This window comes from Myxocyprinus asiaticus, chromosome 32 (genome assembly GCF_019703515.2).
Source record: "Myxocyprinus asiaticus isolate MX2 ecotype Aquarium Trade chromosome 32, UBuf_Myxa_2, whole genome shotgun sequence".
Taxonomy (NCBI): Eukaryota; Metazoa; Chordata; class Actinopteri; order Cypriniformes; family Catostomidae; genus Myxocyprinus; species Myxocyprinus asiaticus.
The window spans coordinates 26,233,031-26,258,346 of record NC_059375.1 but is presented as its reverse complement, the minus strand read 5'-3'; the positions used below and the strand labels follow the sequence as shown (position 1 = coordinate 26,258,346).

General features: G+C 37.5%; 1 protein-coding gene and 1 long non-coding RNA gene across 3 annotated transcripts in view; one reads left to right on the top strand and one right to left on the bottom strand.

Moving 5' to 3' along the window:
- Window positions 1–25,316, bottom strand: part of LOC127423599 (uncharacterized) — a 419,204-nt gene that overhangs the window by 359,054 nt on the left and 34,834 nt on the right. The gene's annotated exons all lie outside the window — the stretch shown is intronic.
- bmpr1ab (bone morphogenetic protein receptor, type IAb) overlaps window positions 308–25,316 on the top strand; it is a 72,540-nt gene continuing 47,531 nt past the window's right edge. Inside the window, exons 1-2 of one of the 2 annotated variants that reach the window (XM_051668038.1) lie at window positions 308–511; window positions 20,245–20,383. The gene's annotated coding sequence lies outside the window, so the exon portion shown is untranslated. The remainder of the gene's footprint in view (window positions 512–20,244; window positions 20,384–25,316) is intronic. The other variant, XM_051668039.1, reaches the window with a different exon arrangement.

Genomic DNA, 25,316 nt, shown 5'->3' with positions numbered 1-25,316 from the left:
GGTGAGGAAATGGTGAGAGAATTTTCATTTTTGGGTGAACTATTCCTTTAAAGGTGAAAAATTACTATGTCTATCTTCAGTTGGACACCAGATGGCACCAGCGACTTTCATTTTTTGGGTGACCCCCCTCCATTCATCCATCTTCACCCTTTCCAGCGCGTCAGTTTGTTTTTCACCGCGCGGGTCGGCGAATAGAACGCTCGCGTTTAGGCGCGTACCTGTGATTGGAGGAGTGAATCAGCGCGTTGCCGTGATTGGAGGACTGAATCAGGGACGATCGCGGTACGCGCACGGGAAGAATGTTTCCTCACACAGAGACACAACTACAGAGAAAAGAACGAAAGAGACTACAAAACCGGAGAAAAACCTCAACGAAAGCAGGAGAAAATTATTTAAAACCTCGCCAGACCAGGTGTCTGTACTCTACGCGTTAAAGCGGACCTTCGTCACGAGTCAATCAAGTCCGAATTTCAAGGATCTTTAGTTGTTATACTGGACGCTTCATCTATAGGTAAGTGGGAATTCCGGATATTTGCTTAAGGATTTTCTTTCCTGTAGTAGAGGTGGGGAAAGTTTGTTTGTCTTGCAGTGGTTTTGTTTTGCAACAAATAGGCGCTTTAAACATGCAGGATAATGACTTCAAAATATACAATAGCTGTCAAACGATTTCCTAATCTACAGCAGGTTGTAAATGCATCCGTTCATGTAATTTTGCGTGCATTGCTGACTAATAAACAGCTAGCACCAGTAACATTGGGCCCTGCAGTTCTTCCTCTGACGATATCGGCCTTGTCTGCTGTTTTTGAATGTTCCAGCCTTTAAAGCTCTGCGATGTGATAATACCATATTCTACAACAGCCATATCCAGCATTTTATTTAATTATATATATATATATATATATATATATATATATATATATATATATATATATTGCCCTATGTTGTTTATTGTATGTCTGTGAAGGGTTGCTTTGATTACATCTGTGTTTATATACTCTTGTCACGTGTCCTTACAGGTAACATGTAAAATCATGTTGACTACCTGGTTGTGTTGTGTGGCTTGGACTCACTTTTATCAGTAGTTGAATTAAAACAGGTTATCAAGTCTTTGATTAGACTGGTGTGTTTTCTTGGCATTAACATTGAGTTTGTCCATTGTAATTATCAGATTACACGTCGTTTTCTTTGATTGGGTGTTGAGTTGTTTACTTAAAGGCTGTAAGTGTACATTATAATACAATATAGTATGTTATATATAATATTTGTTTTGTCACGTATTAGTACCTCAACTTAATTTGGATTCCAACAACATATGGATTTTACATGTTACAAGTAATTGAAACATTTGTTGCAATTATGCCTTAGTAGTTTTATTTGTTCAACACTAATTGTTTGCTTAAGGATAGTTGTGTTACTCCTGGATTATTTATTTTGCAAAGAAATGAGACATAATTATCATTATACAGTATAAACATTTCAAAATGGCAACCAATTTTCAAACACCATACTAAATGTGATGAGTTTAAAAAAAAATGCTAACGAATATGATAGCTTTGGATTTTTATTGTATTTTTTTTACCACAATTCAAGCAGCAATCCCTTTTGAAATTACAGCATATTTTTGCTATGAGTGATCCATGACTAAAGGTCTTTTGATCTATGACGTTTATGTCTCGCTCTTTCACACGGCTAATGTTTCTTACGAGTTGTTTTTGAGGGATGTTTAGAATGAAGTGGGAGTACATCTTTTTTGGTCCTGCTGACCCTCCCCAACACCCAGAGAGAATGAACAGACTCCTGATTAGTCCCAGGGGCCATTAAACATGGAGACAAGGATAAATCTCTTACGAAGAGAGAGGCAGCTCTATCCATATATCTCAGTTTACTGTGGTATTGGCCTTTCAGATCTGAGAAGGGAAGATGAGAAGAAAGCTCCAAATGAAAAACAGAAAACTTAAGAGAGGGCTGTGCTTTCTTCCTGGCTCTTTTGAGAAGCCCTCTCTTTTTCAGTAGGGGCAGTGTTCGGAAACACAAAAAGACCTAATGCCTTGAGTTTATTTTCCCACTCTCAGTGTCATTAACACGAATAGTCTCAAGTAAACACAGGGTACTTTCAGCTTCTTAATGTCTAGAGGCCTTTTCCAGAAACTCCTAGTTGATTGTTGAGAATAGATCTTGTTGGAAGAGAAGGTAGTATTGTTAACGGTTTTGATGTAACGTGTTAGTAAGTTTGAATAATGTTAATTGAGGGCAAAGCTCGGCTGAAAAGATCTTTTTCTAAATGGGGTGTCTCTATGCATGCCTGTATTGGACTGTGGAATTCCTGTTGCATGCATTGGTCAAACCACCTCTTGTATTCCCATGTAACATTGAGTATGTTTATATGGGCAGTTATAATCCAGCTACTGTGGGTTTTTACGCAGTCAAGCTACAGTCTTCGTCAGGGATGCACGGTTGAAAGTGAAGAAAAGGCAGAAAATCTTGGCAGAAAATTTGAACAGAAACTGTTACTTTAAAATCCGGTAACAGAAACACTCACATGGGGGGGAAAGCATTGTTTATGTTGCACATTAAAGTCCAAATCCCCAGAAGTGAAGTGATCACTTTCTTGGTTCTTAGCGCATTAATGGCAAGCGTTTTCCAGTGCTCAGATAATGTGTGTTATTGTGTGTACTGTCTGGGTTCCGGAAATATTTTACCCATTTATTTTCCTATAGACTTGTCATAAAATCCTTCATAAAAGAGTTGTAAGCCATGAAACAAACCAATCAGCTCCAAGGTGAATCACAACATCACAAACTTTGTTTTGAGGCAAAGCATTATTTGAAAACCGGACAAAAAGACAAAGGCACAAGGCTGTGTACTTACCATCTTTCATGAGGGCACAGACTAAAAAATTATGGGAATGTATAAAACTATTGATTTTAGGTTGTTGATTATAAGCATAGAAAGGGTGAAGACAAGAGAGAGACTCGATTACGTCATTCACAGTGCGTCATGGGAGTGCGCGGTCGCTCCGAGGCACGTTTCACGGGTTCTTTGATTGGTGAGGCTTTCTCTGCTGGACCATGGGTAATGTAGTTGTTTACCATGAATTCTGCTATCAAACACGATTTTTAAACAATGAAGCTGAAATAACACAGACCGATGGCTTCAACGGGAACATATACAATCGATTAACAACCTCTGAGCTAACGGTAGGTCTGCCTTTAAAGGTTTATAAGTTATCGTTGAAAATCAGTTTGTCAATGGAAAAATTAAAGGGATTTTTACTTCCAGAACCAGACTTGGCTGCGCCCCTGTCTGAATGAACTGTAAGTAAAAGAAGATGTTATAACCACTCAATGATATTTGAAAGTATACATCACATAGCATTAGGGGTGTAATGGTTTATCGTGGCACGATACATCGCAGTTAAAAAATGTGACGATGCGCATCATGGAGATGGGACTTTAAAAAAAAAAATGTTTTTTTTTATTATTTTAGTGTCTGTTCTATCCAATACACGCAACGTCCTGAGCCTACGTAACACGTACATTCAAATGGAAATCGCTTTATTGTGCAGAAGGAGCTCTAAAATACAATTGCACACTAGCAGCCATAGGTGTTATAGGATGAGTTTGGCTGAAACTGCGAATACTGAAAGTGAAACCAGTCCAGCAGTGTGAGAGAATGTCCGTTTGAAGCGCAAGAGTGATCTGCTCTGTCTGCGCAAGAGAAAATTCAAGTTTATAATCCTAATGTCAAATGTCATGTCTGATTAGATTTCATCAGTAAATTACTATTATTTAACTGGATAAGCATGCACTTCCATTAAATATGAATTTTTGAAAAGAATATTTAGATGTAATCCTAGAATATATAATTTAAGAAAAATAAAAGGAACAGTAATTTTAGCTACATTTTAAAGGAAAGGAACTGTTTTGCATATGTCTTTAAAGTTATAATAAAATAAAAAATAAAAAACTTTCAATCTTAACTTTTCTTGATTCAGGCTTAGTTTAAAGAATCATGAACTGAAACGAACCGTGAGTTCTGTATCGTGAACTGAACCAAATCGTGAGATTAGTGATCCGTTACACCCCTACATAGCATCCTAACCGTGGCCATAGTTTGCATCTGTTACAATCTTTTATTGTATTTTATGATGGAATTTGTAAAAATTGTCCACAACACCATGAAAGTTTTTAAATGAAGACATTTGATGCTACTGCAAAGATGGGTGTTGGGTGTTACTATGGTGTATTAGTCAATGGGCAGAATACAGACAAAAGAATAATAATTAGATGCACTTCAATATGTCACAGGTGTGAATGGCTTACAGACTGCTGATCGGTCCAAAAATTTACATTTCTAGCATTCGCCATGATATCTTTGTGTTGTTGTTGTTTTTGCTATCCTTCGTTTGAGCATAACCCCAAGGCCAGTTGTGGTCCAATAATGTGTATACATGCTACAATCACATCATCTAGGTTTTTTAGTTAGATTTTGCAAAAACTGGAATAGTATGATTTCAGTCAGACTAAAGCGTTTACATGACATTTTAAAAATACGTATTATTGCTTTAGTCTGACCAAAATCAAACTTTAATGTGCATGTAAATGCACCCACCGTTCTAACTGTTGTGTGAAACCATCAAGCCAATTATTGTAAGAATCACATATTGTTCTTAGAGAAAAGCAGCTAAACCTGCATAAACTAGTTTGTTTGTACTCTAATTCACTATAACCTTTTCAGATATGACTGTATAGTATAGTTTTTTTGTCATCCCAGTGTTGTCTGAATAAAGGTATTTTTGTCAGATTGTTTTTGGAATTGGTTCAGTAGACAGAGTTTAGTTTTAGGGACTAATATTAATCCTAATCGATGGCTGTTCTTTTTGTTTTCTCTTTATTTATTTTTTAACCAAATGTTTATTTTATTTTGAAATATCCCTTCTTCCAACAGGCATACAACAATTTGTGCATACACAACACTCAAATCCATAAACTAGTAAATAGAGACACACTCACACACACACAAAATGCAATAGTAATAACGGTAATAGTAAAGAAAAACAACAATGACAATGATAATTCATACAAAACAATTCAGTTCTTTTTGTTTTTTTGACAAGTTTAGTCACACAAGTCACACAGACAACTCTTTTCTTTGTTGTGTAATTACTTTAATTCAATGCATGTGAGCATTCAGTGCATAGCCTAGATTGTATAAACACAGAAATGTAATCAGGACTGTTTGCCCTGAAGCATGTTTATAAGGTCAGCCTTGCCCTTGACACAGGAATTCACCTTCACAATCTGTGTCAGATAGATTTGTCCCATGCAAGTGTGCCTGTTTTATCTCACAACTCTTTGGCACCCATTTCTTGCCCTTTCCATCATGTTTTTTCAAACTACTTGCAGGTTTGTAAGTGCAAGATGTGGGCTCGATGACAAAGACAACCTCACCACCACCCCTCCCACCTCTATCTTGCAGCAAATGGATCCTTGAGTGATTTGAGTTACTCCTGCAGCCATGGGCTAGAAAAAGGCCTGTGCTCTGCTTGCAACTAAAATAGAAGACCAAGAGGGGGAGGGGAAGAGAGAACCAAATCAAATTTTCTCCCTAAGAGCCAGGCTTTCCTTTTTTATATATATATATATATATATATATATATATATATATATATATATATATATATATATATATATATATATATATAATATATATATATATATATATATTAGTTATGGCAGTATTTAAAGGAGAAATGGTGGCCTGCTCCCTCCGTGCATGACTCTCTTTATTTTTGAAGCCTGTGGGCCCTCTTCTAGCCCGGGAGTGCCTCTTTTCGGAAAGGGGGGAGGAGTAGCAGAATCAAGTTACGGCCCCGTGTGCCCTAAGCTGAATCAGAGGAGAAAGCAATATCACGTCAACATAAAACTAATCTTATGTGCTCTGATTTGCTTAAGCCTCAGTATGCAGTTGTTTAAAGTGAGTTTGCAGTGCTATATTGTATTTGTAATGTAACTAGTTGGCTGCTAAATATTGTGTATGCAGCAAGGGCGTAGGTTTGATTTTGTCAAATCAATTCCCCACGGAAGCTGAGGATTTTTGCATTTATGATAGACTTTTGACCACAATTTCATGTCATCTAAAGCCTTTATTTATAGATATGGTAGCCAACACACGCATAAAGGGAGTATTTTCCTGAGACAATAATTACACAATTTTGATTATGTAAACCAATAACATTACAATTTAGCTTTCTGTACTTAATGATAGAATATCTAAACAAGCATACATTCATAACTGAAAAAAAAAAAAAAAAACATTATTCAGGGATTGATATTAAGGTTTTTAATCTATACTGACTACAAGAATATGTTAATTAATGAATTCTGTAATGTTATAAGTTAAAGGTAACTAATGACGACAAGGAGGCATTTTAACAGTGACTTAACTTCACCTGCCACTCTTCCTGCTCTGTCTGAGCTGCTACCTGGCAGGAATGCTTCTGTCACCTGACCTGACAAATTAACACATTGATGCATGCCATATGAACAGTGAGGAAAAACATTTATGGCTTAGTTAAGTATTATTATTACCATTATTGTTGACTCTACACATTAGCAACTGAGAAAATATTTTAAGTGACTTACGCTTTGACTGTTTGTAAAGTAGCTACTAATGTCCACCTTTCTTTTTTTGGCTGCCATCCTGAATCAGCATATCACCAAATTAGCTTAATTGCCACACACACACACACACACACACACACAAACTAATGTTTAGGCTTGCCACTCATCCTGTGGTTTAAAAAAATGCACTGTCCCTGAATCAATATGAGACGCGATTTGTCCCGTATTTTCGTGTACAGAACTGTTGGTATAAGGATGGTGTCTTCCTCACTTACCTGTAGCCTGCATGATGCGTATCTAGTTGAAGAAGCTTTGGCGCTTTGTACAACTGGATGTAGCTACAGCTTCTTACACATTAGCAAGAAATGGCAAAGCCAATCCTATTAGCGACGTGGGTTAGGGAGGCGGGACTCATAGTAGAGAACGAGATCTGTTAACCGTTTGTGTACCACAAATTCTGATGCTGCCTGTCTGGTCCAGGACGCTCTTGTAAAAGAGAATCTTAATCTCAATGAGACTTTTCCTGGTTAAATAAAATAAATAAAAGCCACAAGACACCGACGGACAACAGTGGTTATATATTTTAATTGTTTGATCAAAATTATTGCTAGGGACAATTCAGTAGTTGCTGGATATTGGTAGGGACATGTCCCTAGCGTCCCTGCTAAATTCTATGCCCTTGGTATGCAGTACCTTCATAGGAGGTTGTTCAGTCGTATTCTGTTGTGTAATCCATCTTGGCTGTAATTAGGGCTGAAACTATTAGTCAAGGTTATTGACAACGTCAGCAATAAAAAATTGTCGACCACAATTTTCGTTGTCGAATAATTGTTTGATCTCATTTAACTTAGCATGAGATCACGTTAAACTCTAATGATGGTGCGCGAGAGGAGCACTTCAGCTCGCGCCTGATTGAGGAGAGGAAGAAAACAGCTCACAGTCCAGATGCACTCCAGACTTTCCAAACAGCTTCAGGTGGTGTAGATCGCAAAGTATGAGGGAATTATACAAAATTACAAAATAAGAAAAATACAGAAGCACTCTCGTTGTTAAATAAAGCGCTGCGCTTGATGCAGCTAGATTATTATGTGATAGCGCACAACTTAGTGAATATTAAACGTGTTGCGGTGTGTATCTTATCATGAAGAAAATCGGCGACATGCAGCTCTTTTTTAAGAAGAGAGAGTTTGTTTATTTGTGAGTTAAAGATGGATCAAAACCAAGTGAAAAAAAAAAGGTAGTCTTCGCCCATTATACACTGCAACAAAATACAATTTTGATTTGTTGTTGTTTTGGTTTGTTTTCCAATATAAATATCTAAAACTCCTTTAAAACAATATACATTTTCTTTAGCAGCTATACTGCAGAATATTAAATTTGAATCTGAGAATGTTGAATATAATATTAAATATTTAAATATTTTAAAATATCTAAAAATACTTAAAACAATATACATTTACCTGAGAAGCAGCATATAAGATATTTAGACTTGCTTTCAGAGAATATATCTTGAATATAAGTATATTTTGACTTTACTGCACTCGCAGAAGTATAACCAAGTGAAAAAATACACTTATATTCAAGATAGATTCTCTGTCTAAATATCTTGTATGTTGCTTCTCGAGTGAATGTATCTTGTTTTAAGGATTTTAGACAATTTTAAATGGAAAACAAGACAAAACACTGAATTAAACTTGATAAAAATTATTTTTTCCCTTTAATTTATTGAGGTATTTTTAAAAGATGACTTTGGCCTCTTTATTGTTAGTAAGCACATTTAATACAACCTTTTAAGTCGGGGCACAAGCTGAATAATCGGTTAAGAGCTAATGATTAATCGTTGCAATAATCGCCGAATAATCGAACAGTCGTTCTAATAATCGTTAGATTAGTCGATTATCAAAATAATTGTTAGGTGCAGCCCTAGCTGTAATAAGATGTGATAGTGAAAAGCCAAATGAGGGCTAGTTTCATGGCCTTGAATGGCAGCTGAAATTGAGCCTGGGGAGATTTTTATCACTCTCTGCAGTAACAGTGTGCCTGTTTATTTCCCTTTTTACTGCAGGGAAGGGTGGAGCACACGTCCCCTTTTGGTGAATCTTTTCTCACTAAATGTTATCTTCAAATCTGCAAATGGCCTGTATGCTGTTATCAAGTGAAGAAGGATTCTTTTGAGAAAGAACAGAGGTAGGGGATGCGGAGCAGCAGAATTGCTTCGGGAATAACACAAAAAATCTAACATATCTTTCATGTAATTGAGTTCTTCAGTTCAGTTTAACTTAAATACTACTGCCACAAAAAGCCAAAACATTGCAGCTATGCCAACTAGGGATGTAACATTTTCAAGGTTTCACAATATACCTCGGTTTTAAAACAGATGGTTATCATACCTTTGGAATCTTCTCATTGGTGGTATTGCGTGAATATAAAGACAGATTTTTACAGAACTTTTCTAAAATCCAAATCTGTATAATTATGACAGAATCGGCAACATTTACAGCATCATATAAACTTGGCGAGATAAAATAAATCTTTAAATTGCACCTTCCTTGTGTTACATTCGACTGTCACTCAAGTTTAAAGGTGACATGCTGGTGTGCAACGCATCAAGAGCACATCAGAAGTGCAGCACGAGCAGAGTGCAGCGCTAGTGCATCATACAGACATGTCCGAGCCTGAACCAAGTCTGCTGTCTGGGATTACTTCGGTATGTTAAAGACCCACGAGGCACCATCAATGTTGATGGTTACCCAGTCTTTAAAGTTTATCGCAAAAAAGGATCAGCTCAGGTGGGAAACACCTCAAACCTTAAGCACCATCTCCGTGAGCACCATCCCACGGAATTTGCGAGATGGATGGAAGTGGAAATACAGTGTACAGGATAATAAATTATAGCCCCTGTTTTATAAAAACACCAGATTCAAAGTTTTACATGATTTGTTATGACTATGTAGGCTAAAGTTATGTTTATGCTTTGTCACATTCACAAATGCAGCAAACGGTTTAAAGCACTCATTCAACATTATGATGTGCCAGCTCTTTGTTCATTTGTCTAAGTGCAGCGCAACAGTAGGCCAACAATGTGTTTGATACTATTAATAACATGTTTTACTTGTAAAACATAGTACTAAATAGGGTTTACAAAGTGTATGGCTTTTGGTGTGCAGGAAATTGACATTGACAATATGCATGCAGAAAACTGACAGTGAATCTGTGGCAGAAACTAGTATTGGACAAAATGGCAATAAATAAACTGCAAATGAATAATATATTTTCAGTAGGTATTGTTTAGAATTAAACTAAATCACAAATGCAACAAATTACTGAATGCATACAAATGCATATCTAAGTGTTAACCTGGGCATTAATAATTACAAATTATTACAATACAATTTCATAAATCCTAAAATAACAATAACAAAATATTTTTTCTCGTGATAATCATCTGACTACTGTACATATTGCATTTTTTTTTATTGTTTTACCTGTTTGAGATAATTATTTTTTTTTTTTTACCATGTCAGATTACGAGAATGTCCTGATGTTCAAGAGGTAAAGGATTAACATTGAAGAAATCCAAAATAAAGTTCAAGAATTGGTTATAACTGAAATATTTCTCTGTGTGTTTATCAGACATCTTTTATAACCAAATATTAAACTGCTAATAATATCATCAATGCACCTCAATACCGTGATATCGTAATACTGTGGTAATTTTTGTGATGGTTATCGTACTGTGAAAAGCCATACCGTTACACCCCTAATGCCAACACTGAAATGGAGAAAAATGGCTTCAACGTTTTTTTGATTGTCCAGCTGAATGTGCATTTTAAAACAGTCTCACTCCATTTCCTTTTAAAGAGCACCAATTATGGTTTTTCAAATATTACCCTTTATGTAGTGTGTTATATAGCTGTTTGTGAATGTAAAAAAGTCTGCAAAGTTTCAAAAATCAAAGTGCACGACAAATGGATTTATTGACACCCAAAAGAAAGAACCGATTCTGAACACCTGAAACGGGTCATTAGTAATTCCAGACTTACTTCCTGTACTAACCTACGTAATTTGGTAACAAAAAACCCGCCTCTGGTTTTCATTGGCTGCTCACGAACAGCTTTGACCCGCCCTCAAACACTACACAAAGCGGTAGACCAATCACAACAGACTGGGACATCTGACCAATCAGAGTATGCTCTCTGAAAGGAGGAGTTTAGAATCAATCCTTTAGAATGGATCATTGAACGAGTCATTTTTGACACTGGGGGAAAAAAGGTAATGCTGCAATTTAAATTATGAGCAAATTAAAGTGTTTCTTGACCTTGGATGCATTTAAATCCATTGTATGAGACCTTTAAAACAAAATTAGGCACGTTTAAAAACCATAATAGGTGCTCTTTAACCTGATCATAAGTAAAGCTGAAGGATGTAATTTCTGCAATGCAAGCGCCACCAAATGGAATTGCAAAAATAAACAGTGTTTTCAAAACAGTTTTCTGAATACACACCTGGTCTGCAGTAGTTCAAACAGTCAGATAGACTCGCCCTTGACTCATGCCATTGGTTGTGTAATGTTGTTAGGTGGGGTCTAAACGGGTCGCTCAAAACAAACATAGGAATTTTTATAGTGCCACAGAGAAACAATGTTTACAATTTTCGAGAAAATTAACCTATGAATGGCTTACTAATTGTTGTCTCTGCATATTAAGCTGGGAGAGAAGAAAGTATTTTAACACTGAAAAAGTTACATACATAAGCTTTAAGTCAAACCTAGGGAAGCCCCGGTACTGATACTAGTATATACCACGCTCATGTACTCATGCTCCTAAAAATGCTCTGAAACCAAAAAAAAGTCTGACTAATCTGATGTACGAATGTCATTACATAAACATTCAGCACACAAAGTAAAATCAGGTTATGTCCTAGTGAGATTTATTTAACCGCAAAAGCGTCGATTTAATAAGATAAATATATAGTTTGCAAATGCAGCGTGCTTAAAATGTGTGCACTTTAGAATGTGTGGAGACAGTGTTGTGCCGACGCCGGCTGCACGCACCTTTTTAAAGCTCCTCCTTGGCTCACAGGAAAACACTGTCATGAGCATCGCGGGCTCTGTTTGTAGCAGATGACAGCGAACAGAGCGCAAATTCACTTTGTTGCATGAGGCACATACAGAGTATATACTTATTTAATTAAAAAGCAGCATTTTGCAGTTGAATAATTACTTTGTCACGTTGCGACCGGCTTTTCCAGACTGAAAATCTACTGTCATAAAAACAGAAACACTTCAAAATAAAAGCTTCATTTAAATGAAAAAAATTATGACAGAAATATATCACTATTGTAAAGGTGTGTAATATTCACTGTATTACTAATAATACTTCTACTAATAATAAATCAATGGTAATTGTATTGTATTTAAGTAGGCCTGTCATGATTATTAAATAATCGCCTGATCGCGGTTATTTGATCTAGCCGCGGTTATTGGGCATTCTAATTCCAATCTCATTTTAATTCCCAAATAAGGGAATTTTAAGTGAATATACTGTATAAATGCCATGAACGGCACATTTGTGTGTCATTCAGTTGAACTCCGAGTCCGAGCATCACTGAGCCACCTGCGGACGTCAACCAGCTCCTGTCCGGAAGAGCGCGTGAAGAGGCTCAAGCGCTCTGATGCACGCTCTGTCAGCAGAGGCTCGTACCAAATTCCCGCGAAAATATAAACGAACAAGTATAAACTTTTATAGTGAATGCAAAGCACTCCGGTTTCACTTTAAACGATTGTGTAATGGCAAATATTCCTGGTTCATACACACACTGTTAATGACACACAGTGACACAAAGGAAACGCACTCTTCTGTGGAGTGACGATGAAACGAAATCTCAAAGGCTTTGCTTCATGACAAATAAGCGTTGGTGGGTTTAATCAGAGCATTAAAATAACGTGTGAAAGTGAAGAAATTAGGACAGAAATATTTTACAATTGCATAAAATAATAAAATATTATATAAATATAAAAAAATATATATTACAATTATTTATTATAAAAAATATAAAATGTAAAATATGAGTTCAAAAAACAACAGTGTAAATGTAAAGATGACCAAAAAGAGAGACATCTTTTAAGTATTTGAAATATTTTGATATTTAACACATTATTTTTCATGTCATTCATAAGTTTTTAAAGCCTTAAAAGAAAATCACATATTCCTATTTTATTATTTGATATATATATTTCAAGTTAAATGTGTAAAAATGACTTCTTAAGGTGTATGAAGCAAACATGCAGAAAAAAATCACACCTTAAAAAAATATGACAATTTAAATGACAATTAATCATCTTATCCCTAAAACAGGAAATTCATTGTCATAATCGCAATTATTTGTTTAACAATTACTCATAATCCTGACAGCCCTATATTTAAGCAATATCTGACATCTGTGATTCTCTGTAGTGCAGAATTTTATTTGACAAAATACAACTCCCATGTTGTATTCTTGGATTGTGCTGCGAGGTAACTGTATAAACAGTTGTGCTCAAAAGTTTGCATACCCTTGGAGAATTGGTAATATATGTACCATTTTTAAAGAAAACATGAGTGAGCAGGCAAAACACATTTCTTTTATTTCTTATGGGATTCAGATTCAACTGTAGGTTATAACAGAATGGCACAATCATAAAACAAAACATGGCAACAAAGAAAAAAATGAAATGACCCCTGTTCAAAAGTCTACATACCCTTAGTTCTTAATACTGTGTATTGCCCCCTTTAGCATCAATGACAGCGTGCAGTCTTTTGTAATAGTAGTCTATGAGGCCCCAAATTCTTGCAGGTGGTATAGCTGCCCATTCGTCTTGGCAAAATGCCTCCAGGTCATGCAAAGTCTTTGGTCGTCTTGCATGAACCGCACGTTTGAGATCTCCCCAGAGTGGCTCGATGATATTAAGGTCAGGAGCCTGTGATGGCCACTCCAGAACCTTCACCTTTTTCTGCTGTAACCACTGGAGGGTCAACTTGGCCTTGTGCTTAGGGTCATTGTCATGCTGGAAAGTCCACGTGTGTCCCATGCGCAGCTTTCGTGCAGAAGAATGCAAATTGTCTGCCAGTATTTTCTGATAACATGCTGCATTCATCTTGCCATCAGTTTTCGCAAGATTCCCTGTCCCTTTAGAGCTCACCTCCCCCCCCCCCCCCTTCACTATAGGCCTTGTTGACCCCTCTCCAAACATAGCGCTTATGGTTGTGACCATAAAGCTCTATTTTGGTCTCGTCATTCCAAATTACAGTGTGCCAGAAGCTGTGAGGCGTGTCAAGGTGTTGTTGGGCATATTGTAACCGGGCTTTTTTGTGGCATTGCTGCAGTAAAGGCTTCTTTCTGGCAACTTGATCATGCAGCTCATTTTTGAGTCAGTACCATCATATTGTGCTCCTTGAAACAACCACACCGTCTTTTTCCAGAGCAGCCTGTATTTCTCCTGAGGTTACCTGTGGGTTTTTCTTTGTATCCCGAACAATTCTTCTGGCAGTTATGGCTGAAAACTTTCTTTGACCTTGGCTTGGTATCAAGAGATCCCAGAATTTTCCTCCTCTTAATAAGTGATTGAACAGTACTGACTGGCATTTTCAAGGCTTTGGATATCTTTTTATATCCTTTTCCATCTTTATAAAGTTCCATTACCTTGTTACGCAGGTCTTTTGACAGTTCTTTTCTGCTCCCCATGGCTCAGTATCTAGCCTGCTCAGTGCATCCACGTGAGAGCTAACAAACTCATTGACTATTTATACACAGACACTAATTGCAATTTAAAAAGCCACAGGTGTGGGAAATTAACCTTTAATTGCCATTTAAACCTGTGTGTGTCACCTTGTGTGTCTGTAACAAGGCCAAACATTCAAGGGTATGTAAACTTTTGATCAGGGCTATTTGGGTGATTTCTGTTATCATTATGATTTACAAAAGGAACCAAACAACTATGTGATAATAAATGGCTTCATATGATCACTATCCTTAAATAAAAGACAGTTTTTTTGCATGATCTGTCATATTTTCAAAATCATGCCAACATTTCACAATTTTTGCCAGGGTATGCAAACTTTTTAGCACAAAATTTTATGCTGAAAATTATTTTCTTTTCTTTTTTTTTTTTCTCCCCAATTTGGCATGCCCAGTTCCCAATGTGCTCTAAGTCCTCGTGGTGGCGTAGTGTTTTGCCTCAATCCGGGTGGTGGAGTACGAATCTAAGTTGCCTCCGCGTCTGAGACCGTCAATCCGCACATCTTATCATGTGGCTTGTTGAGTGCGTTACCGTGGAGACATAGCACGTGTGGAGGCTCATGCTATTCTCCGCGGCATCCACGCACAACTAGCCACGCGCCCCACCGAGAGCAAGAACCACATTATAGCGACCGCTAGGAGGTTACCCCGTGTGACTCTACCCACCCTAGCAGCAAGGCCAATTGGTTGCTTAGGAGACCTGACTGGAGTCACTCAGCACGCCCTGGATTCGAACATGCAACTCCAGGTGTGGTAGTCAGCATCTTTACTTGCTGAGCTACACAGGCCCCCTTGAAAATGTATTGTTATATTTTCATTTGATTAAAGTTTAATTAATTAATGTATTTAAACACCATTTTGATGTTTAAATTGAAATAAACTGTTGATATGGAGTTCAGAAAAAAAAAAAAAAAAAAAAACAGGTATTGGACTCGGTACCTGGACTTGTCAAACCCATCTTTCACTGGTTAGATCGTAGTCTAAAACAGGGGTTTTCAGCCGAACCGCTTTGACATTAATGATTCATTTGAAATACCCCCTGATATTTTAAGTAATTTTAACCTTTAGAAATATAATTGGTTTCATCTTTGCACTTTATTTTTTGTAATATTTCTTTATATTTTAATGAACCTTTATTACATCTATTGTTCTTTTCTTATAATATTTATACATTTCACTTCATTTAATTCACCATTGTCATTTCTGTCCCAATCAGAGTTTGCACTACATTCCCAGTAGTAAAATATTTACACACACACACACACACACACACACACACGTTGGTGCAGCTATCATTATGAGGACTCTCCATAGACATAATGATTTTTATACTGTACGAACTATAGATTCTATCCCCTAACCCTACCCCTAAACCTAACCCTCACAAAAAACTTTTTGCATTTTTACATTTTCAATAAAACATCATTTAGTATGTTTTTTTTTTTAAGAGATTTGAATTATGGGGACACTAGAAATGTCCTCATAAACCACATTTACAGCATAATATCCTTGTAATTACCAGTTTGTAACCTAAAAAAAAAAGGTCTCGTAAACCAGTTAAACCTGCCCACGCGCGCACACGCACACACACACACACACACACACACACGTGTTGGTGCAGCTATCCTTATGAGGACTCTCCATAGACATAATGATTTTTATACTGTACGAACTGTAGATTCTATCCCCTAACCCTAACCCTATCCCTATCCCTAACCCTCACAAAAAACTTTCTGCATTTTTACATTTTCAATAAAACATCATTTATTTATTTATTTATTTATTTAAGCAATTTAAATTATGGGGACACTAGAAATGTCCTCATAAACCACATTTATAGCATAATACCTTTGTAATTGCCAGTTTGTAACCTAAAAAAATTTCCTCGTAAACCACCCAAACCCGCACACACACACACACACACACACACATGTGTGCTCTCATCTAATTGAGGTAAGAAATTTGCGCTGAAGCCATAGGCACAAGTTTGGTTTAAAGAACAAATTGACACACTTGGTTTACCTTGTGTTCTTGTTTTTTTTTTTTTATTTGGTAAATGGCGGAACAACATTTGGAATAATCAGTTTTTAAAAATCAATAAATGATAGACATATTTTCGTGTGCAATCTCTACACTCTTTCACAAACCCCCTTGAGTTCCCTCACGAATCCCCAGGGGTTTTGGGAAACCTTAGTCTAAAAGACCCAATTTCGGTAACATCTCAATTTTGACAAAATATGTAGTTACAGCATTTTAGGTTTTACAGAGCATATGCGTTTCAAATAATTTTTTGGCATATGCTTTTTCTATGTGTAAGAATTTGCACCAAAAAGACTTGCTTTGTTTGGAAACCACATGTAAATTACTCCTTGTTAAGCCCTTACAATGCGGAATACCCTCATGTTTGACATGTAATGTCTTTTTCCATGTCACTCTCTTTATCTCTCGCTGTATAGGAAATGCCATGTCTTTCAGGAGCTTTTTGTTGGAGGGTGCAGTTGTGAGCGTACTGAACAATAGAGGAGATTTGGTTGCAGTTAGCTTCCATTATTGGCAGTGTCGAGACCTCCCAATATTTAGCTTTACCAAATGCATTTATTGCTACTCCATTATACTAGCGTCAGACGGGTATTGACGTAATAAGAAGCGCGTTGGCTTGCTAGCACTTGCCACATGTTGCTAGTGTGGCACCTTGGTCTCTCTTAGGTTTTTTTTGCTCATACTTGCTCTTCTTTGTAAATATGTGTGTTAGTTTTCCCTTTTGCTTCGTATGTTCATTATATTTTAGAAAGATCTTCCCAAATTTGAACGATTTGTTCATTATATCCAAACACTGCATTGACTGTTAACTGCTTTCTGTGTATTTGTTGTGCAGGTTGTCAGATCTGAGATGTATTTGGCATTTACACTGAGCTACACAACTTTAAAGTTGTGCATTTCCACAATCAAACTCTCGCCTGAACTTTGCGTGTGCTCATCGCACTGCTGAACCTGAAAAAAACCCTCCATAAAAAGCATTCATTAGCACTGAGCCCTCCAGCAAGTCCAGCTACCACAATTAAAGAAGCAGGATGTTAATTTTTTACTTATAGGTTAAACGCTCATTGAACTGGATTTAAGAGTTGGAAAACAGATCAAAATTGGATTATTTCACCTGTTAACTTGAATTGCAAAGTAGAAAAGAAACCTGCTTTTTATAATCTCTCAGTTTTTCATAATGCATTATTTAAAATATGCATTTGACTGTATTTGATAAGCAGATTTGAGCAGAAAAGCCTGTAGTTAAGTGTCTTACAAAGCACCCTGAGGTAATAGCCTATATATTGTGTTTTCTCTTTCAGAGCCTTAACACAAATTAATGGACAATGGCTGATTGTAATTGAATGACTTCCTCCGTAATAGGTTTTTGCTTTGTAGAGGAAATGAGTAAGAATTCCTAAATGGTGAATATGAACAGATGTGTTACATGGTGATATTGTTCATCATCACTCAACTATTGCTCAAGGTTAATTATTTATTATCGCCTTTCATCTTTAGGCTTTGGCCAGTCACACCTCTTTATGGACTGATTTACCTTGATGTGGTGGAACAACTATAACAACATAGATGTTTAACATAAAAGTTATAAAACTTTCTGCAGTTCAAGAGTTCGCATTTAGGCTTGGTATTATCTAATCATTTGAATCAAATTTCTGAATTTGCAATGTTCTCATGGACTGTATGAACAGATCAAGTTTATGATTTTGATAGTAAACAAGTTTAATGTCGTCTCATAAACTGGAAGATCCTGAACTCAGCGGTTGCCTTTCCACAAAGCTAAATCGTGACTGAATATTCTCTCCTAGCTGTTTTACTTCCTTGTAAAAACAAAATCACAAAAATTAATGAGTATCTCAACCACAGCGTAAAAATAACGAGTGGGTGCTTTTTAGCTCTTTGCAGGCTGCGAGCACGGTTGAGCCCACCCTCAAGGCATCTGTGTTCCCATACCTAGCGCCTCAGTGAACCACAATAACCTTCTCATTTCATGGGCTTTAATTTCAATTAGCTATGACTGATCGTTCACTTTGATCGTATTAGTCTCCCCTCAGAGCCCCAATTGCTTTTTATACACACTCATACTTTCCTGTTGATTTTACTAAACCCTCTGGAATTAGAAGTAGTGATGGAATGTCAAATGTTTGATTTCCACTTCCTACAGCTGTCCCACATCTTTCAACTCTGGGTTCTCGCTCTATATGTCTCTCTACACTCAGAAAACAATGTCACAAATCATGTTGTGCATTAGGCTGATGTTTCCAGTCTAGTGTTTGTTGTGGAGATTTTTTGTGCATACGCAATCCACTCTGATTAAAAAAGAAAGTTACTTTCCTTACTACAAATAGATGGCCATTTTTAAGCATCTGGCGAGAAATTTAAATTCCAGGACTTGGGATATCCAGAGAAATGGGTTGTAATCCTCTATTTGAGTGAGGGCATTGGGGTCAACTCCTTCTGGTACCTGTGTGGATCTGAATGTCTCAGATGTGGTGACACTCTGTCTGAGGTGCATTTCTGACCTGCATCGGGCACTAATCCACACAAAGTCTCTGTTCATTTTAATACTTGGACAAAGGCTGTTTGGAGAAAGTGATCTGTGTGAAAGGCTGATTTCACCTCTCTGCCTTTGGCATCATATTGTCTGACTTAGAATTCACTCTGCATTGGCAAACAGTGCTAGAGCAGGGTTCTACAGTGCGAGCGTTTCACTTGTGTTTGCGAGTGAAAATTACTGCGTGCGAATGTGGCTAATCATTTGGGCACACCAGGGCAAGTGACATCTGACACCTGAATTATGAACTTGTATAGTACCATCAGAATAAAAACTCCCTAATGCAAATAACATTATATAGAAAATATTTTTAAAGTGTTTTTATTCTAGTTGTTTTTGCATTAAAAGTGCTGTTTTCTCACTCTAATATACCTGAAACAGCGCTCATGCAGGCGCGCTCTTTCTCCCTTTCTTATGTACATGCAGAAACTGAAAAAGAGTGAAGCAGCATAGGCAGATATACCACGTAAAGATGGTTTTAGCGGAGTTAAATGATGGAAAGCATTTGAATTATCCGTCAATATTTTTACATTTAGTAAATGACGAATGTCTTAACTTGGCACTCATGCACGAGATGTTGAAAACTAGCGGTAAACTGTGCAACGACCAAAGACGGTCGTCTAGCGCAGTGGTTCTTAAACTGGCCCTGGAGGCCCCCCAGCACTGCACATTTTGCATGTTGCCCATTTCTGACGAGTTGATGAGTTGAATCATGTCTTTGATTGAGGAGACATCCAAAATGTGTTGTGTTTGGGGGCCTCCAGGCAGGTTTGAGAACCACTGGTCTAACACATTTTTATAGAAGAATAATTACAAAACAGCATATATGAACACAAAAACAGGCATCTTCAGTGAAGAATCTGGGGTAATTTTTGTGTGCGACTGTTGTCATAGGAAATCTATTGTTAACATTTTATAATAACTTTTATGAAAAACATTTACAAACATTGTTGCATTATTCACTCACTGAGCACTTTATTTGGAACACTATGGTCCTAATAAAGTGCCCAACATCCCCAATCTCTGAACTTCAGTAGGGTCAAAAAGAACTCTCAGAACATTGTTTGGAGATATGCAGATCATAAAGTGTATGAAAATTCAGTGTCTTGACGTGTTTTCTGTTTGTTTTTTAGTGACGTTACAATCCTTTTTTTATGCAATAATGGGCTCCTTTATGCAACATTTTCTCCCATTTTTTTTTTTTACCAGATAATATACAGTAATCATAGTTTTCTTTACTCTGTTTCTTTTTAGGTACTCCAAAGGTTTTTTTAGTGAGTTTGTGGCTTTTGCCTGGTGATACCGTCTCTCAATGCTGATACTTATGAGGTTGATTAGCCTATACTGTGGTACCCCAGATCATCATGTACTTTCACACTTGCTACCCTGTGAGGTAAGAGCTTTACTTTGTTATTTCAGAGCCTGGTAAATTGCTGATAAATCTGCTATATGTACATTACTTCCTCTACTATAAGAGCGACTTTATCTTCCATTCCAAAATTGTACCTTTCATCTGTGTGGTTTTATACATTGATTGTATATTATTCTTTTGTTAATCAGAGCCTGTCGTATTTCCCAAAAGCCTTCCTAAACTTAGCTGAATGCTTTGTGAAATTAAACTGCTGGTAAGTGGTTTGAGTGCTCTGCTCTCGGTTGCCAGAGGGTCCCCTCTTTTTCAAAGGCTCACGTCATAGCCAACTGCATTTGTCTCCGAATCTGACTGCTGCAATTTTTATTCACCTCCCTTACCTTTGGCTGTATTTTCGGAGGGAGAGAGGGAGCATACAGCAACCCTGATTGCCAAAGACCAGAGATTAACCCTTAACCCCGTGCCTCAGACAGAGACAGGCCTACGCAATCAGCGGGTTTCCTGTCTCATAATTATTGGCGCTTGATTGGTCTGTCAGAGACCAGATCCCCCTGCAGCCCACCTCTAGCGTTCCACTCCACATTAATGACCCACAGACATATGAGAACATGTGTTTACCTGTAGAACTCCATGCATACAGCATCACTGTTGGAACCAATGTGCTGGGATTATCTCAGGGACTTTAGGGCTTTGATTTTGATTAGGCTTTAGTTGAGATGTTGCTCAGAGCCATAGTTTAATCAGATTGTGATGTATTAATCTGGATGTTGGGATGTTTACATGGGGCTGGTGGGATGGCTGGCTGGAGGGAGGGACTGTTCCACTCAATTGCAGCCACATGTTTGCAAAGGATGTGGAGCTGAACGAGGCCGTGTGATCTGCCAGACTTTAAACAGGGCCCTCGCCTGTGGGCAGCTCTGAAGTTTTCCAGCGTGTAGCTCCAGCCTCTTCATTACTGTGGTTTCTGGGTAAACACATTGCCCAGTTGCTGTACAATATCACATTTATAAACTGTACTCACACTGCCGAAGATTGCCATACAATCGCTCAGACAAATCTGTTCTTGTAGTGACTTAAACCAACACACACACAGACCACACGCGTATACACAAGTTATGTTGGGATGGCACATGGAATATTTAATATGTGCTGGTGAACATTTGCAAAGAGCAGAGCCAGGAAAACTTTCAAACATGCACATACAGCATGATGGAAAGTGACATTAATTAATTCTGGTTTTGGTTATAATATTTTGTCCATCTATTTTATATGATTTGTTTGTCTAAGTTTATGAAATGTGAGTTGGTGCCATTTTTAGATAGGTGTGCTCCGTTGTTGCCTGCATCAACAAAATCTCTCAGCAGTCCACTTTGTTCATCATTTAGTACATTTACATGCACAGTTATAATCGAGCTACAGTCTTCATCTGTCCGAGTATACATGACATGGCGTAATCGAATATATTTGAAGGACAACAAATACTATGAGTTAAAAACACGTAATGTGAGGCCTGTCTTTCAGAGCATGTGCACAAAAAAAGGCCAATTGTGTTACGATAAACGTGTATACATGCTGGATGAAGCTGAGCTACAATCGCATTATTTAGGTCATTTAGTCTGACTTTGCAAAAAACAAACTGATTACACTCGGACTAAAGCATGACGTTTTAAAAAGAATAATTATTGTTTTAGTCTGACTAAAATCAAGCTTTTAAAGTGAATTTAAACACACAGAGTGTTGGATCTCAGATCAAAGTGTCCATATGTCACGTTCTATCTATGAGTGAAGTCTTTAGAACAAAGGCCTTTACTGCTCTTCCTGCTGCTCTAATTAGGCAAACTGAAATGATTAGTCGACGTTATCGACTACGTCGACAATAAAAAAAAATTGTAGACAAAAATGTTTTTGTCGAATAGTCATTTGATCTCATTTAATGTAACATGAGATCACATTAAACTCTAATGGTGCGTGAAAGGAGCACTTCAGGAAAGTATGAGGAAGCATTTCTCGTTATGAAATAAAGTGGACCCGGAACTCAAGCAAAACTTGCATGTCAGAGCGTCTTTAAATGAAACACTCCGGCATTATATCTTTAATGCATCCTTTATTCAAATGAAAAAAATAAGGAAGCAGGTCATGTAAATAATTACAATCTCCGAAACTGGCATTTCTCTGTGTGGTCAGTGCCTCTTCTATGAGTCGCGTGTAGTGATCCGACTGCACCCGGCTGATGTACTCTGGCACGGGGACGCATTTCCCTCGCGCACGTTTGCTGCGGCTAGATTATAAAGTGATGGCTTGTGACATGTTGAATCAGAACATATTTGTCAAGGTGTGTATCGTATCGTGAGGAAATCGGCGATACACAGCTCTATTAAGAAGAGAATGTTTTTTTTTTTTGTTTTTTTTTACATTTTTTTTTTTAAGATGGATGTTTTTGATTTGTTTTGTTTTGGCTTGTTTTCCAAGATAAATATCTAAACTTCCTTCAAAACAACATACATTTACTTTAGGAGCTCTATTGCAGAAGAAAAATGTGTCATATGAGAATGTTGAATATAATATTAAATATTTTAAAATATCTAAATATCCTTATAACAAGATACATTCACCTGAGAAGCAACATACTGTTGGACTTGCTTTCAGATAATACTGTACATCTTTAATATAAGTGTATTTTGTCTTTACTGCACTGGCAGAAGAATGAACAAGTGTACTTATATACAAAATATACTTAGTTGAAGACTAAGTAAACTAGAAGTTTACATACACCTTAGCCAAATATATTTAAACTCAGTTTTTCCCCAATTCCTGACATCTAATTGTAGAAAACATTCCCTGCCTTAGGTCAGTGAGGATCACTACTTTATTTTAAGAATGTGAAATGTCAGAATAATAGTAGAGAGATTTATTTATTTCAGCTTTTATTTTTTTCATCACATTCCCAGTGGGTCAGAAGTTTACATACACTTTGTTAGTATTTGGTAGCACTGTCTTTAAATTGTTTAACTTGGGTCTAATGTTTTGGGTAGCCTTCCACAAGTATCTCTCAATAATTTGCTGGAATTTTGGCCCATTCCTCCAGATAGAACTTGTGCAACTGAGTCAAGTTTGTAGGCCTTCTTGCTCGCACACACACTTTTTCAGTTCTGCCCACAAATTTTCTATTGGATTGAGGTCAGGGCTTTGTAATGTCCACTCCAATACCTTGACTTTGTTGTCCTTTAGCCATTTTGCCACAACTTTGGAGGTATGCTTGGGGTCATTGTCCATTTGGAAGACCCATTTGCGACCGAGCTTTAACTTCCTGGCTGATGTCTTGAGATGTTCCTTCAATATATCCACATAAATTTCCTTCCTCATGATGCCATCTATTTTGTGAAGTGCACCAGTCCCTCCTGCAGCAAAACACCCTCCCAACATGATGCTGCCACCCCCATGCTTCACGGTTGGGATGGTGTTCTTCGGCTTGCAAGCCTCACCCTTTTTCCTCCAAACATAATGATGGTCATTATGGCCAAACAGTTTGATTTTTGTTTCAATAGACCAGAGGGCATTTCTCCAGAAAGTAAGATCTTTGTCCCCATGTGCACTTGCTAACGGTAGTCTGGCATTTTTATGGCGGTTTTGGAGCCTGCTGAGCAGCCTCTCAGGTTATGTCAATATAGGACTCGTTTTACTGTGGATATAGATACTTGTCTACCTGTTTCCTCCAGCATCTTCACAAGGTCATTTGCTGTTGTTCTGGGTTTGATTTGCTTTTTTGTCACCAAACTACGTTCATCTCCTTCCTGAGCGTATGATGGCTGCGTGGTCCCATGGTGTTTATACTTGCATACTGTTGTTTGTACAGATGAACGTGGTACCTTCAGGCATTTGAAAATTGCTCCCAAGGATGAACCAGACTTGTGGAGGTCCAAAATTTTTTATCTGAGGTCTTGGCTGATTTCTTTTGATTTTCTCATGATGTCAAGCAAAGAGGCACTGCGTTTGAAGGTAGGCCTTAAAATACATCCACAGGTGCACCTCTAATTCAGTACTCCTTTCAGAAGCTAATTGGCTAATTGTCTAAAGGCTTGACATAATTTTCTGGAATTTTCCAAGCTGCTTAAAGGCACAGTTAACTTAGTGTATGTAAACTTCTGACCCAGAGACAGCAGTTCGAGAGAGAGAGTGAACTACAGGCAGCTGCCCAATAGTTCTCTCTCTCTCTCGAACTGCCGTCTCTGGTCGCTTTTATCCCTCGCTCGCCTCATCAGGCTGATTGGGGTCTGGGCGTGTGTCATTCCGGCCCCGCCCTCCTCCGCGCTTCACAGGGATTTAGTCCTACAGGGTTTGACGATGTTACATTGTTATGACAACAAAGCTGGAATACTGGATAACTTTACACAGACAAGGTTAGCAAGCGATTTTGTCACGCTAGAGACATGTTAACATGTATTATGCTGAAGTATTGTGGAAATACTTTTGAAACAATGTGTAGTTAATATTTTGTGTATTGGACCCACTTACTTTCATTATATTTGCCTTACTGAATGCATTTTTTGTTCTTTAGTAAAAATTATTTTCTCTGGTAATCAACATTATCCCACAAATGCTGTCAAAAGAGAGTAACTTGTAGTAAACCCGAAACATTCTTTGTAAGAAAAAATATCGATGAGCTTGTTAAGTCTCAAAGCAGTGACCTGTGCTGTTAGGCTGAAGTTTCCGCAGATACCCAACTCCTTCTAAGGGGCAGAAAGTACTCTGAGAGGAAGAAAGCTTGCCACAGATAAAACCATTTTATCTTCACTCCCCCATATGGAATTTGTGAGCAGGTAATAGTAAATACACACCCCCTCCTTTCCTTTAATCTCATGGCCTAATGTCTCTTGAAAGAAAGCAGTGGAAAGGCCTTCGCACACCAAACATGAATTTTCGTCGCAAGTTTTTACCACAATTAACATTTTGAATAGAA